This window comes from Microcaecilia unicolor, chromosome 1, assembly GCF_901765095.1.
Source record: "Microcaecilia unicolor chromosome 1, aMicUni1.1, whole genome shotgun sequence".
NCBI classification, from domain to species: Eukaryota; Metazoa; Chordata; class Amphibia; order Gymnophiona; family Siphonopidae; genus Microcaecilia; species Microcaecilia unicolor.
In genome coordinates, this window is record NC_044031.1 from 758,324,805 (window position 1) to 758,338,340 (window position 13,536).

The 13,536-nt window shown below is 46.6% G+C and overlaps 1 protein-coding gene across 5 annotated transcripts in view; it reads left to right on the forward strand.

The window, feature by feature from the left end:
- CERS3 (ceramide synthase 3) overlaps positions 1 to 13,536 on the forward strand; it is a 211,985-nt gene that overhangs the window by 71,952 nt on the left and 126,497 nt on the right. For all 5 annotated transcript variants that reach the window (XM_030189741.1, XM_030189736.1, XM_030189737.1 and 2 more), the window contains one exon: positions 12,237 to 12,408. The gene's annotated coding sequence lies outside the window, so the exon portion shown is untranslated. The remainder of the gene's footprint in view (positions 1 to 12,236; positions 12,409 to 13,536) is intronic.

Here is a 13,536-nt window from a genome sequence, read left to right on the forward strand (position 1 = left end):
CTCTCTGTCTCTCACACACAGTCACTCTCACACACTGTCTCTCAAACATACACACTCCAAGGAAAACCTTGCTAGCGCCTGTTTCATTTGTGTCAGAAATGGCCTTTTTTCCTAGTAGTGTTTATATGGCACGTGGAGTGGAGGAGTAGCCTACTGGTTTGCAGTGGACTTTGATCCTGGGGAACTGAGTTCGATTCCCACTGCAACTCTCTCACAGACACACTCGCACCCAGTCTCTCTCTCTCTCACACACATACACTCTCTCTCTCTCTGTCTCTCACACACACAGTCACTCTCACACACTGTCTCTCAAACATACACACTCCAAGGAAAACCTTGCTAGCGCCTGTTTCATTTGTGTCAGAAAACTGGCCTTTTTCCTAGTAGTGTTTATATGGCACGTGGAGTGGAGGAGTAGCTAGTGGTTAGTGCAGTGGACTTTGATCCTGGGGAACGAGTTCGATTCCCACTGCAACTCTCTCCAGTCACTGCAAACTCTCTCACGACACCTCGCAGTCTCTCTCTCTCTCACACACATACACTCTCTCTCTCTCTGTCTCTCACACACAGTCACTCTCACACACTGTCTCTCAAACATACACACTCCAAGGAAAACCTTGCTAGCGCCTGTTTCATTGTGTCAGAAACTGGCCTTTTTCCTAGTAGTGTTTATATGGCACGTGGAGTGGAGGAGTAGCCTAGTGGTTAGTGCAGTGGACTTGATCCTGGGGAACTGAGTTCGATTCCCACTGCAACTCTCTCACAACACACTTGCACCCAGTCTCTCTCTCTCTCACACACATACACTCTCTCTCTCTCTGTCTCTCACACACACAGTCACTCTCACACACTGTCTCTCAAACATACACACTCCAAGGAAAACCTTGCTAGCGCCTGTTTCATTGTGTCAGAAACTGGCCTTTTTCCTAGTAGTGTTTATATGGCAGTGGAGTGGGGAGTAGCCTAGTGGTTAGTGCAGTGGACTTTGATCCTGGGGAACTGAGTTCGATTCCCACTGCAACTCTCTCACAGACACACTCGCACCCAGTCTCTCTCTCTCTCACACACATACACTCTCTCTCTCTCTGTCTCTCACACACACAGTCACTCTCACACACTGTCTCTCAAACATACACACTCCAAGGAAAACCTTGCTAGCGCCTGTTTCATTTGTGTCAGAAACTGGCTTTTTTCCTAGTAGTGTTTATGGCACGTGGAGTGGAGGAGTAGCCTAGTGGTTAGTTGCAGTGGACTTTGATCCTGGGGAATGAGTCGATTCCACTGCAACTCTCTCACAGACACACTCGCACCCAGTCTCTCTCTCTCTCACACACATACACTCTCTCTCTCTCTGTCTCTCACACACACAGTCACTCTCACACACTGTCTCTCAACATACACACTCCAAGGAAACCTTGCTAGCGCCTGTTTCATTTGTGTCAGAAACTGGCCTTTTTCCTAGTAGTGTTTATATGGCACGTGGAGTGGAGAGTAGCCTAGTGGTTAGTGCAGTGGACTTTGATCCTGGGGAACTGAGTTCGATTCCCACTGCAACTCTCTCACAGACACACTTGCACCCAGTCTCTCTCTCTCTCACACACATACACTCTCTCTCTCTCTGTCTCTCACACACACAGTCACTCTCACAACTGTCTCTCAAACATACACACTCCAGGAAAACCTTGCTAGCGCCTGTTTCATTTGTGTCAGAAACTGGCCTTTTTCCTAGTAGTTTTATATGGCACGTGGAGTGGAGGAGTAGCCTAGTGGTAGTGCAGTGGACTTTGATCCTGGGGAACTGAGTTCGATTCCCACTGCAACTCTCTCACAGACCACTCGCACCCAGTCTCTCTCTCTCTCACACACATACACTCTCTCTCTCTCTGTCTCTCACACACACAGTCACTCTCACACACTGTCTCTCAAACATACACACTCCAAGGAAAACCTTGCTAGCGCCTGTTTCATTTGTGTCAGAAACTGGCCTTTTTTCCTAGTAGTGTTTATATGGCACGTGGAGTGGAGGAGTACCTAGTGGTTAGTGCAGTGGACTTTGATCCTGGGGAACTGAGTTCGATCCCACTGCACTCTCTCACAGACACACTCGCACCCAGTCTCTCTCTCTCTCACACATACACTCTCCTCTCTCTTCTCTCACACACACAGTCACTCTCACACACTGTCTCTCAAACATACACACTCCAAGGAAAACCTGCTAGCGCCTGTTTCATTGTGTCAGAAACTGGCCTTTTTTCCTAGTAGTGTTTATATGGCACGTGGAGTGGGGAGTAGCTAGTGGTTAGTGCAGTGGACTTTGATCCTGGGGAACTGAGTTCGATTCCCACTGCAACTCTCTCACAGACACACTCGCACCAGTCTCTCTCTCTCTCACAACATACACTCTCTCTCTCTCTGTCTCTCCACACACAGTCACTCTCACACACTGTCTCTCAAACATACACACTCCAAGGAAAAACCTTGCTAGCGCCTGTTCATTTGTGTCAGAAACTGGCCTTTTTTCCTAGTAGTGTTTATATGGCACGTGGAGTGGAGGAGTAGCCTAGTGGTTAGTGCAGTGGACTTTGATCCTGGGGAATGAGTTCGATTCCCACTGCAACTCTCTCACAGACACATCGCACCCAGTCTCTCTCTCTCTCACACATACACTCTCTCCTCTCTCTGTCTCTCACACACACAGTCACTCTCACACACTGTCTCTCAAACATACACACTCCAAGGAAACCTTGCTAGCGCCTGTTTCATTTGTGTCAGAAACTGGCCTTTTTTCCTAGTAGTGTTTATATGGCACGTGGAGTGGAGGAGTAGCCTAGTGGTTAGTGCAGTGGACTTTGATCCTGGGGAACTGAGTTCGATTCCCACTGCAACTCTCTCACAGACACACTCGCACCCGTCTCTCTCTCTCTCACACACATACACTCTCTCTCTCTGTCTCTCACACACACAGTCACTCTCACACACTGTCTCTCAAACATACACACTCCAAGGAAAACCTTGCTAGCGCCTGTTTCATTTGTGTCAGAAATGGCCTTTTTTCCTAGTAGTGTTTATATGGCACGTGGAGTGAGGAGTAGCCTAGTGGTTAGTGCAGTGGACTTTGTCCTGGGGAACTGAGTTCGATTCCCACTGCAACTCTCTCACAGACACACTCGCACCCAGTCTCTCTCTCTCTCCACACATACACTCTCTCTCTCTCTGTCTCTCACACACACAGTCACTCTCACACTGTCTCTCAACATACACACTCCAAGGAAAACCTTGCTAGCGCTGTTTCATTGTGTCAGAAACTGGCCTTTTTTCCTAGTAGTGTTTATGGCACGTGGAGTGGAGGAGTAGCCTAGTGGTTAGTGCAGTGGACTTTGATCCTGGGGAACTGAGTTCGATTCCCACTGCAACTCTCTCACAGACACACTCGCACCCAGTCTCTCTCTCTCTCACACACATACACTCTCTCTCTCTCTGTCTCACACACAGTCACTCTCACACACTGTCTCTCAAACATACACACTCCAAGGAAAACCTTGCTAGCGCCTGTTTCATTTGTGTCAGAAACTGGCCTTTTTTCTAGTAGTGTTTATATGGCACGTGGAGTGGAGGATAGCCTACTGGTTAGTGCAGTGGACTTTGATCCTGGGGAACTGAGTTCGATTCCCACTGCAACTCTCTCACAGACACACTCGCACCCAGTCTCTCTCTCTCTCACACATACACTCCTCTCTCTGTCTCTCACACACACAGTCACTCTCCACACTGTCTCTAAACATACACACTCCAAGGAAAACCTTGCTAGCGCCTGTTTCATTTGTGTCAGAAATGGCCTTTTTTCCTAGTAGTGTTTATATGGCACGTGGAGTGGAGGAGTAGCCTAGTGGTTAGTGCAGTGGACTTTGATCCTGGGGAACTGAGTTCGATTCCCACTGCAACTCTCTCACAGACACACTCGCACCCAGTCTCTCTCTCTCCACACACATACACTCTCTCTCTCTCTGTCTCTCACACACACAGTCACTCTCACACACGTCTCTCAAACATACACACTCCAAGAAAACCTTGCTAGCGCCTGTTTCATTTGTGTCAGAAACTGGGCCTTTTTTCCTAGTAGTGTTTTATGGCACGTGGAGTGGAGGAGTAGCCTAGTGGTTAGTGCAGTGGACTTTGATCCTGGGGAACTGAGTTCCATTCCCACTGCAACTCTCTCACAGACCACTCGCACCCAGTCTCTCTCTCTCTCACACACATACACTCTCTCTCTCTGTCTCTCACACACAGTCACTCTCACACACTGTCTCTCAAACATACACACTCCAAGGAAAACCTTGCTAGCGCCTGTTTCATTTGTGTAGAAACTGGCCTTTTTTCCTAGTAGTGTTTATATGGCACGTGGAGTGGAGGAGTAGCCTACTGGTTAGTGCAGTGGACTTGATCCTGGGGAACTGAGTTCGATTCCACTGCAACTCCTCTCACAGACACACTCGCACCCAGTCTCTCCTCTCACACACATACACTCTCTCTCTCTGTCTCTCACACACACAGTCACTCTCACACACTGTCTCTCAAACATACACACTCCAAGGAAAACCTTGCTAGCGCCTGTTTCATTTGTCAAAACTGGCCTTTTTTCATAGTAGTGTTTATATGGCACGTGGAGTGGAGGAGTAGCCTAGTGTTGTAGTGCAGTGGACTTTGATCCTGGGGAACTGAGTTCGATTCCCACTGCAACTCTCTCACAGACACACTCGCACCCAGTCTCTCTCTCTCTCACACACATACACTCTCCTCTCTCTGTCTCTCACACACACAGTCACTCTCACACACTGTCTCTCAAACATACACACTCCAAGGAAAACCTTGCTAGCGCCTGTTTCATTTGTGTCAGAAACTGGCCTTTTTTCCTAGTAGTGTTTATATGGCACGTGGAGTGGAGGAGTAGCCTAGTGGTTAGTGCAGTGGACTTTGATCCTGGGGAACTGAGTTCGATTCCCACTGCAACTCTCTCACAGACACACTTGCACCCAGTCTCTCTCTCTCTCACACACATACACTCTCTCTCTCTGTCTCTCACACACACAGTCACTCTCACACACTGTCTCTCAAACAACACACTCCAAGGAAACCTTGCTAGCGCCTGTTTCATTTGTGTCAGAACTGGCCTTTTTTCCTAGTAGTGTTTATATGGCACGTGGAGTGTAGGAGTAGCCTAGTGGTTAGTGCAGTGGACTTTGATCCTGGGGAACTGAGTTCGATTCCCACTGCAAACTCTCTCACAGACACCTCGCACCCAGTCTCTCTCTCTCTCACAACACATACACTCTCTCTCTCTCTGTCTCTCACACACAAGTCACTCTCACACACTGTCTCTCAAACATACACACTCCAAGGAAAACCTTGCTAGCGCCTGTTTCATTTGTGTCAGAACTGGCCTTTTTCCTAGTAGTGTTTATATGGCACGTGGAGTGGAGGAGTAGCCTAGTGGTTAGTGCAGTGGACTTTGATCTGGGGAACTGAGTTCGATCCCACTGCAACTCTCTCACAGACACACTCGCACCAGTCTCTCTCTCTCACACACATACACTCTCTCTCTCTCTGTCTCTCACACACACAGTCACTCTCACACACTGTCTCTCAAACATACACACTCCAAGGAAAACCTTGCTAGCGCCTGTTTCATTTGTGTCAGAAACTGGCCTTTTTTCCTAGTAGTGTTTATATGGCACGTGGAGTGGAGGAGTAGCCTAGTGGTTAGTGCAGTGGACTTTGATCCTGGGGAACTGAGTTCGTTCCCACTGCAACTCTCTCACAGACCACTCGCACCCAGTCTCTCTCTCTCTCACACACATACACTCTCTCTCTCTCTGTCTCTCACACACACTTCACTCTCACACACTGTCTCTCAAACATACACACTCCAAGGAAAACCTTGCTAGCGCCTGTTTCATTTGTGTCAGAAACTGGCCTTTTTTCCTAGTAGTGTTATATGGCACGTGGAGTGGAGGAGTAGCCTAGTGGTTAGTGCAGTGGACTTTGATCCTGGGGAACTGAGTTCGATTCCCACTGCAACTCTCTCACAGACACACTCGCACCCATCTCTCTCTCTCTCACACACATACACTCTCTCTCTCTCTGTCTCTCACACACACAGTCACTCTCACACCTGTCTCTCAAACATACACACTCCAAGGAAAACCTTGCTAGCGCCTGTTTCATTTGTGTCAGAAAACTGGCCTTTTTTCTAGTAGTGTTTATATGGCACGTGGATGGAGTAGCCTAGTGGTTAGTGCAGTGGACTTTGATCCTGGGGAACTGAGTTCGATTCCCACTGCAACTCTCTCACAGACCACCGCACCCAGTCTCTCTCTCTCTCACACACATACACTCTCTCTCTCTCTGTCTCTCACACACACAGTCACTCTCACACACGTCTCTCAAACATACACACTCCAAGGAAAACCTTGCTAGCGCCTGTTTCATTTGTGTCAGAAACTGGCCTTTTTTCCTAGTAGTGTTTATATGGCACGTGGAGTGGAGGAGTAGCCTAGTGGTTAGTGCAGTGGACTTTGATCCTGGGGAACTGAGTTCGATTCCCACTGCAACTCTCTCACAGACACACTCGCACCCAGTCTCTCTCTCTCTCACACACATACCTCTCTCTCCTCTGTCTCTCACACACACAGTCACTCTCACACACTGTCTCTCAAACATACACACTCCAAGGAAAACCTTGCTAGCGCCTGTTTCATTGTGTCAGAAACTGGCCTTTTTTCCTAGTAGTGTTTATATGGCACGTGGAGTGGAGGATAGCCTAGTGGTTAGTGCAGTGGACTTTGATCCTGGGGAACTGAGTTCGATTCCCACTGCAACTCTCTCACAGACACACTCGCACCCTCTCTCTCTCTCTCACACATACACTCTCTCTCTCTCTGTCTCTCACACACACAGTCACTCTCACACACGTCTCTCAAACATACACACTCCAAGGAAAACCTTGCTAGCGCCTGTTTCATTTGTGTCAGAAACTGGCCTTTTTTCCTAGTAGTGTTTATATGGCACGTGGAGTGGAGGAGTAGCCTAGTGGTTAGTGCAGTGGACTTTGATCCTGGGGAACGAGTTCGATTCCCACTGCAACTCTCTCACAGACACACTCGCACCCAGTCTCTCTCTCTCTCACACACATACACTCTCTCTCTCTCTGTCTCTCACAACACAGTCACTCTCACACACTGTCTCTCAAACATACACACTCCAAGGAAAACCTTGCTAGCGCCTGTTCATTTGTGTCAGAAACTGGCCTTTTTCCTAGTAGTGTTTATAGGCACGTGGAGTGGAGGAGTAGCCTAGTGGTTAGTGCATGGACTTTGATCCTGGGGAACTGAGTTCGATTCCCACTGCAACTCTCTCACAGACACACTCGCACCCAGTCTCTCTCTCTCACACACATACACTCTCTCTCTCTCTGTCTCTCACACACACAGTCACTCTCACACACTGTCTCTCAAACATACACACTCCAAGGAAAACCTTGCTAGCGCCTGTTTCATTTGTGTCAGAAACTGGCCTTTTTTCCTAGTAGTGTTTATGGCACGTGGAGTGGAGGAGTAGCCTAGTGGTTAGTGCAGTGGACTTTGATCCTGGGGAACTGAGTTCGATTCCCACTGCAACTCTCTCACAGACACACTTGCACCCAGTCTCTCTCTCTCTCACACACATACACTCTCTCTCTCTGTCTCTCACACACACAGTCACTCTCACACACTGTCTCTCAAACATACACACTCCAAGGAAAACCTTGCTAGCGCCTGTTTCATTTGTGTCAGAAACTGGCCTTTTTTCCTAGTAGTGTTTATGGCACGTGGAGTGGAGGAGTAGCCTACTGGTTAGTGCAGGGACTTTGATCCTGGGGAACTGAGTTCGATTCCCACTGCAACTCTCTCACAGACACACTCGCACCCAGTCTCTCTCTCTCACACACATACACTCTCTCTCTCTGTCTCTCACACCACAGTCACTCTCACACACTGTCTCTCAAACATACACACTCCAAGGAAAACCTTGCTAGCGCCTGTTTCATTTGTGTCAGAAACTGGCCTTTTTTCCTAGTAGTGTTTATATGGCACGTGGAGTGGAGGAGTAGCCTACTGGTTAGTGCAGTGGACTTTGATCCTGGGGAACCAAGTTCGATTCCACTGCAGCTCCTTGTGACTCTGGGTAAGTCACTTAACCCTCCATTGCCCCTGGTACAAAAAATAAATACCTGCCTTTGAATGTAGTTGCAAAAACCTCAGAAAGGCGGTATATCAAGTTCCGTTTCCCTTTTGTTTTTCTTGCATATGCAATAGATTAAAATTTAAATATACCACATCATCATTATTATTTGGGCACTCTCCTGAGCTTCACTGTTTTTCAGCATTGTCTTCGGTACGCTAGTCCTTTTTCATACTCATTCTTTTAAAATTTTTAAGAGCTCTCTATAATATTTTTCTTATCTCTTTTACACATAAGTGATTACTGACAGATTGTTTATAGAGTTTTTTTCTTATTTTTTGCTGGTATTGCTTTCTGCATTTTCTATGTTATATCTTATACTTTGCTGGCATTGTATTTTTTTGGCATTTTTTCTACTACTACTTATCATTTCTATAGCGCTACTAGATGTACGCAGCGCTGTACATTAGAACATGAAGAGACAGTTCCTGCTTGACAGAGCTTACAATCTGATTAGGACGAACAGGACAAATAAGAGATAAGGGAATTACTAAGGTGGGATGATAAAATATGGGTACTGAACAAGTGAGTAAGGATTAGGAGTTAAAAGCAACATCAAAAAGATGGGCTTTTAGCCTAGATTTGAAGACGGCCACAGATACTTGATGTACCGGTTCAGGAAGTCTATTCCAGGCATATGGTGCAGCAAGGTAAAAGGAACGGAGTCTGGAGTTAGCGGTGGAGGAGAAGGGTGCAGAAAAGAGAGATTTACCCAGTGAACGGAGTTCCCGGGGAGGAATGTAGGGAGAGACGAGAGTGGAGAGGTACTGAGGAGCTGCAGAGTGAATGCACTTGTAAGTCAGTAAGAGGAGTTTGAACTGTATGGGAAACGGATAGGGAGCCAGTGAAGTGACTTGAGGAGAGGGCTAATATGAGCATAGCGACACTGGCGGAATATAAGTTGTGCAGCAGAATTTTGAACAGATTGAAGAGGAGAGAGATGGCTAAGTGGGAGACCTGTGAGAAGCAAGTTGAAATAGTCTAAGCGAGAGTTGATAACGGTGTGGATAAAAGGTTATGGTAGTGTGCTCAGAAAGGAAAGGGTGAATTTTGGTGATATAGAGAAAGAAACAGGTTTTAGCAGTCTGCTGAATAGTGCAGACTGCCTTTTACTTTATTTATACGGTTCTTTACCTATTATGGTCCTTCTTTTTGCAGATGCAATGTCTCCTGACCTTTACTGAATTATATTTTTCCCTTGAGTTGCCTAGCACGGAGCATTTTATGCACCCTCTTACTACAAATATGCCGGATGATAACGTCCCCCTTTTCAATTTTTAAAATATTTTTTCATATTTTTTGTTTCTAGTATCTCGTCAAGTTTGTTTATTTGACGGTTTTTTGTACATTTATTCATGTATTCAGCTCTCTAACTTGGAGCGTCTTTTCAAGGCGTCCTTTAGCCAGACCTGTTTTTGGTGCCGTTTTATCCACTTAGCGATAACTTTTTTTTTTTCTGTTCATATAATGTATTTTCTTTTTTTATAGAGCTGATTTCTTTGTGTTCCTTTTTGTTTCTCCTGTTTTTGGTAAGTGGTTACGCTTCTTTTCTTTAGTTTTTCTGTTCATTTAGTGTCTGGTGTGTTGTTCCTCCTTTTTACTTACCGCTTTTTCTTTTACTGCATTGTACTCCTTTCATTGACTCCAGATTCTCTTATATACCTTCCAAGTGGACAATGTGCATAATTTTTCTCCAAAAATGTTTCCTTTTTTTTTTCAAATCACACTCGCATTCCTTAAAGTACACTTTTTAAGAGCAACCTTCAAAAGCTAATCAAGAAATGTATTATGTCCAATAAAAAAGGTATCATCTTATTTCTTGTCCATGTTTTATTTTGTTTCTATTGATTACCTTAAAGTATACAATATCTGATGAGCATTATGGGTGGTGGTTCTGTTTGTTTAGTATTTTATCATGTAGCATAATGTTTTTTTAAGTTGGTTTTTCTATGGTATGGTCCAATCATGGTCTCTTAGCTGTGTTCATGTATACTATATTGACAACTAGCCGTTAAGCTCGTCAAAACGGTGAGTATTGGGATGTGTTTTTTCCAAGGCCCCCTCCCCTCACTGCTGCAAGGCCCCTGCCCTCCCTCCTTCCCTGCCAGCTGCAAGGCCCCCCCGTCTCTCCATCCCCCTCCAAGGCCCCCTGCCCTCCCTCCCAGCTCCAAGGGCCCCCTTCCGTCCCTCCTTCCATCCAGCTCAAAGGCCCCCTTCTGTCCATCCCTCCCAGCTCCCATGCCCCCTCCTTCTGACCTCCCATGTCCAGCATCCTCCCTCCTTCCCTACCAGCTGCAAGGCCTCTGGCCCTCCCTCCCAGCCAGCTCCAAGGCCCCCCTCGAGGTCGCCGATACCGCTCCCCCCCCCCCCCGGAGTCGCCGCAGCCGCCCCCTCCACCCCAGGCCCTCTCTTCACAGAACTTACAGTGCCAAAACCGCAACAGGCAGATCAGCTCCGTCGGCCTTCCTTCCCTGCCTGTGTCCCGCCCTTGTGTGACGTAACGTTGGCGAGGGCGGGACACACGCAGGGAAGGAAGGTAGACGGGAGCTGAGCTGTTGCAGTTTCGGCGCTGTAAGTTCAATAGCGAAGAGAGGCCCTGGGCCGGGTGAGTGGGGGTGGCGGCGATTCTGGGGGGGGAGCGGTAGCGGGGACCTCGGGGGGGGGGGGAGCGGTAGTGACGGTATCCTTGTGGCTGTGTGTGTTTCCCTGAGTTCCGCCCCCTCCTTCCCTCCATGCTCCCCCTCCTCTGATTTCCACGCCATGGAGGCGGGGTTTGGACTCAGCGTTCGGAGTGTACTGCGCATTTGCAAGTGAGTACGGTCACTTGCCATTTACAGTATATGTTTGATACTTATTGTGTATGGTTTTTATGTATTTTTCGTGGATTTTATATTTTGATTTGTCAGTCCTTTATTTCAATTAGTATTTTTTAGGTACTTTTTACAATATATTTTGCACTATGTATATGAATATATGTATTTTTCATTTATGTATGTTTTTTAGAATCATATTGTGACCCCTGAGGCAAGCGTTTCTCAGCGCCAAAAAAGGACCATGTCGGGTCCTTTGTGTCAAGTAGCAAGTAAAGTGCTTTTTAAAGCACCATCTTCTGTGTTCGATTGTCCTTCGACCAGCCTCTTATCCTTTATCCTTGTATTTCTACCTAGAGGTTCCTCCTGTTTGTTTGCTGTGCACACTCTTGATAACCCATAAGGCAGCAGCCAATGGGAAGGCAGCATTTATGGGTTGATGACATCAGAGTGTGCCATAGCCTCATAGTGTATTATCATGGACTGGTGCGTGGCTCAGAGGGCAGTGACATACTTCTAGGTATAAGATCTTGGTTGGAGCTTGAAGGCTGCAGAGCTGTTTCATGGCTCCACCTGCCTTAGTTTGAGAGAATTCAGAATTGACACTTTATTTTTAAAAGCAAACATTCTTTTGGTCATGGGTTGTTTTGTAAGCACAGTAACCCTGAGTAGAGCCCTGCATTCAGAGATCTGATGCTGAAAGCATTTTACTTTGCAAGCACTTGAGCCTATGGATCTCAGGTCACTGACATGCACCTGATGCATGTGTGACATCCTGTGCTCTGTGTGACAGGATGGCCAAAGTACAGTATTTTGTTCTGAGTCCTGGATGGGGAGGGTTAAAGGAGGAGGGGAAAGAATTGGTCAGTACTTTTGTAAATCATTTGAGTGTGCCTGCAACAGGATGTGGTATAGCTTTGTGGCACATCTGCTAAGAAAATGTCATTTCATAAAGTTGTATTAAAAAAAAAGAAAAAGACTGTATAACCTTTGTGAATCTTTTCCCTGTTGCTTGAGGGTTTGTTATCATACGGCACCACACTGGAGCGATTTGTGATGATCCGTGATGATTTAACACAGCTCTCTTCCCCCCCCCCCCCCCCCCCTAATTTTTGTGTTCTAAGTTGTGATCTCTTCTTCTTCTCCAAGGATGTTGCAAACAATTAGCGATGGTTTTGGTGGGAAAGGCTCTGGCTGCCCAACAATTTCACCTGGGCTGACCTGACAGATGAGGATGGTTATGTCTCAGCCAAACCCTCCCAACTCTACATCTCAGTCCCGTACGCTTCATCTTTGTAATCATCAGACATGTATTTGAAAGGTTAAGATCAGCTATGCGCCTTTTCTACTGCTGTTCCCAATACAGTCTTCAATATAAAAAAGCGTGCAGACGTCCTTAGAAAAAGGCATCCTGACAAATGCTTCAGAGAGGCTGTCGCATTGAAACCCTCCCTGAGGGTGCACTGCCAGCCTGAGAAAACAGCTTATATTTTATGATGTTCTTGGGTCTGTCTCCAGCTCCCTGCTCTCCGAATGCGAGCTTTCAGTCCAGTCAGAACCTGCTCACTAAAGTCTGAAGCTGCGGTTCCAGGGACCTTCATTCCTGGTCTCTAGCGGCTCTTCCTCTAATTAGACCTGACCCTACCCCCTCAGTAGTGTAGACCTTGCAACGACAGTGCACAGGGAGGACCCTTGATCACAGCTCCTTTCAGAGCTGATCGAAATTTCACCTTTACTTGATATCCCACCCAACATTTTATTTATTCATTTTTATATCCCACAATTATCCAAAAACAAGTTTTGGTTCAGTGTGGCTTACAGTTAGGAGAAATGGTACATTAAAAAAAAAAATCAAGATTGGAGGGGGGGGGTTATATGGGAAACCAGAAAAGGGGGCCTAGGTTACAATAAACATAACATTAATATTGACTGCTAAATTTATCACTAAGAATGATCGGATAGGGATGAATAAATGATGTAAGGAAACTCATCAGTGGGTGCTACACGGTGAGGCCAGGCATCTGAAAATAAGCTGTAAATAATGTCAATCTGCAGGGCTAAGCCAACATGGCAATGGCTGGCATTCTCTCCCTTTCTGCTTCACAGAACGTGGGCGAAGGGGCCTTGCGAATGCAGGCTCATGGAGAGGTAAGCTGTCAATTTATAACGGGGTATTTAAGTCACTGTTCGGTTATTGTCTTGTGGAAGAGGCTTCTTGCTCCTTCCCTGCATCCTTATTAGCTGTGCTCCAGATTTTTAAGATTTTAAATTGTAATCTGTAATTGCTGTTTGTAATTGAAGAGAGCTGTGGTCTGTAACCCCACTTGCTGTGTTAACTAAGCCATAGTGGAAGGAGGGAGGAGAGTCCCTTGCCCACTGTGAATGAGGCACATGTTGAGCTATGAGGATATACACCAGTGATGACTCCCCAGATCTATTCCAGCAGTAG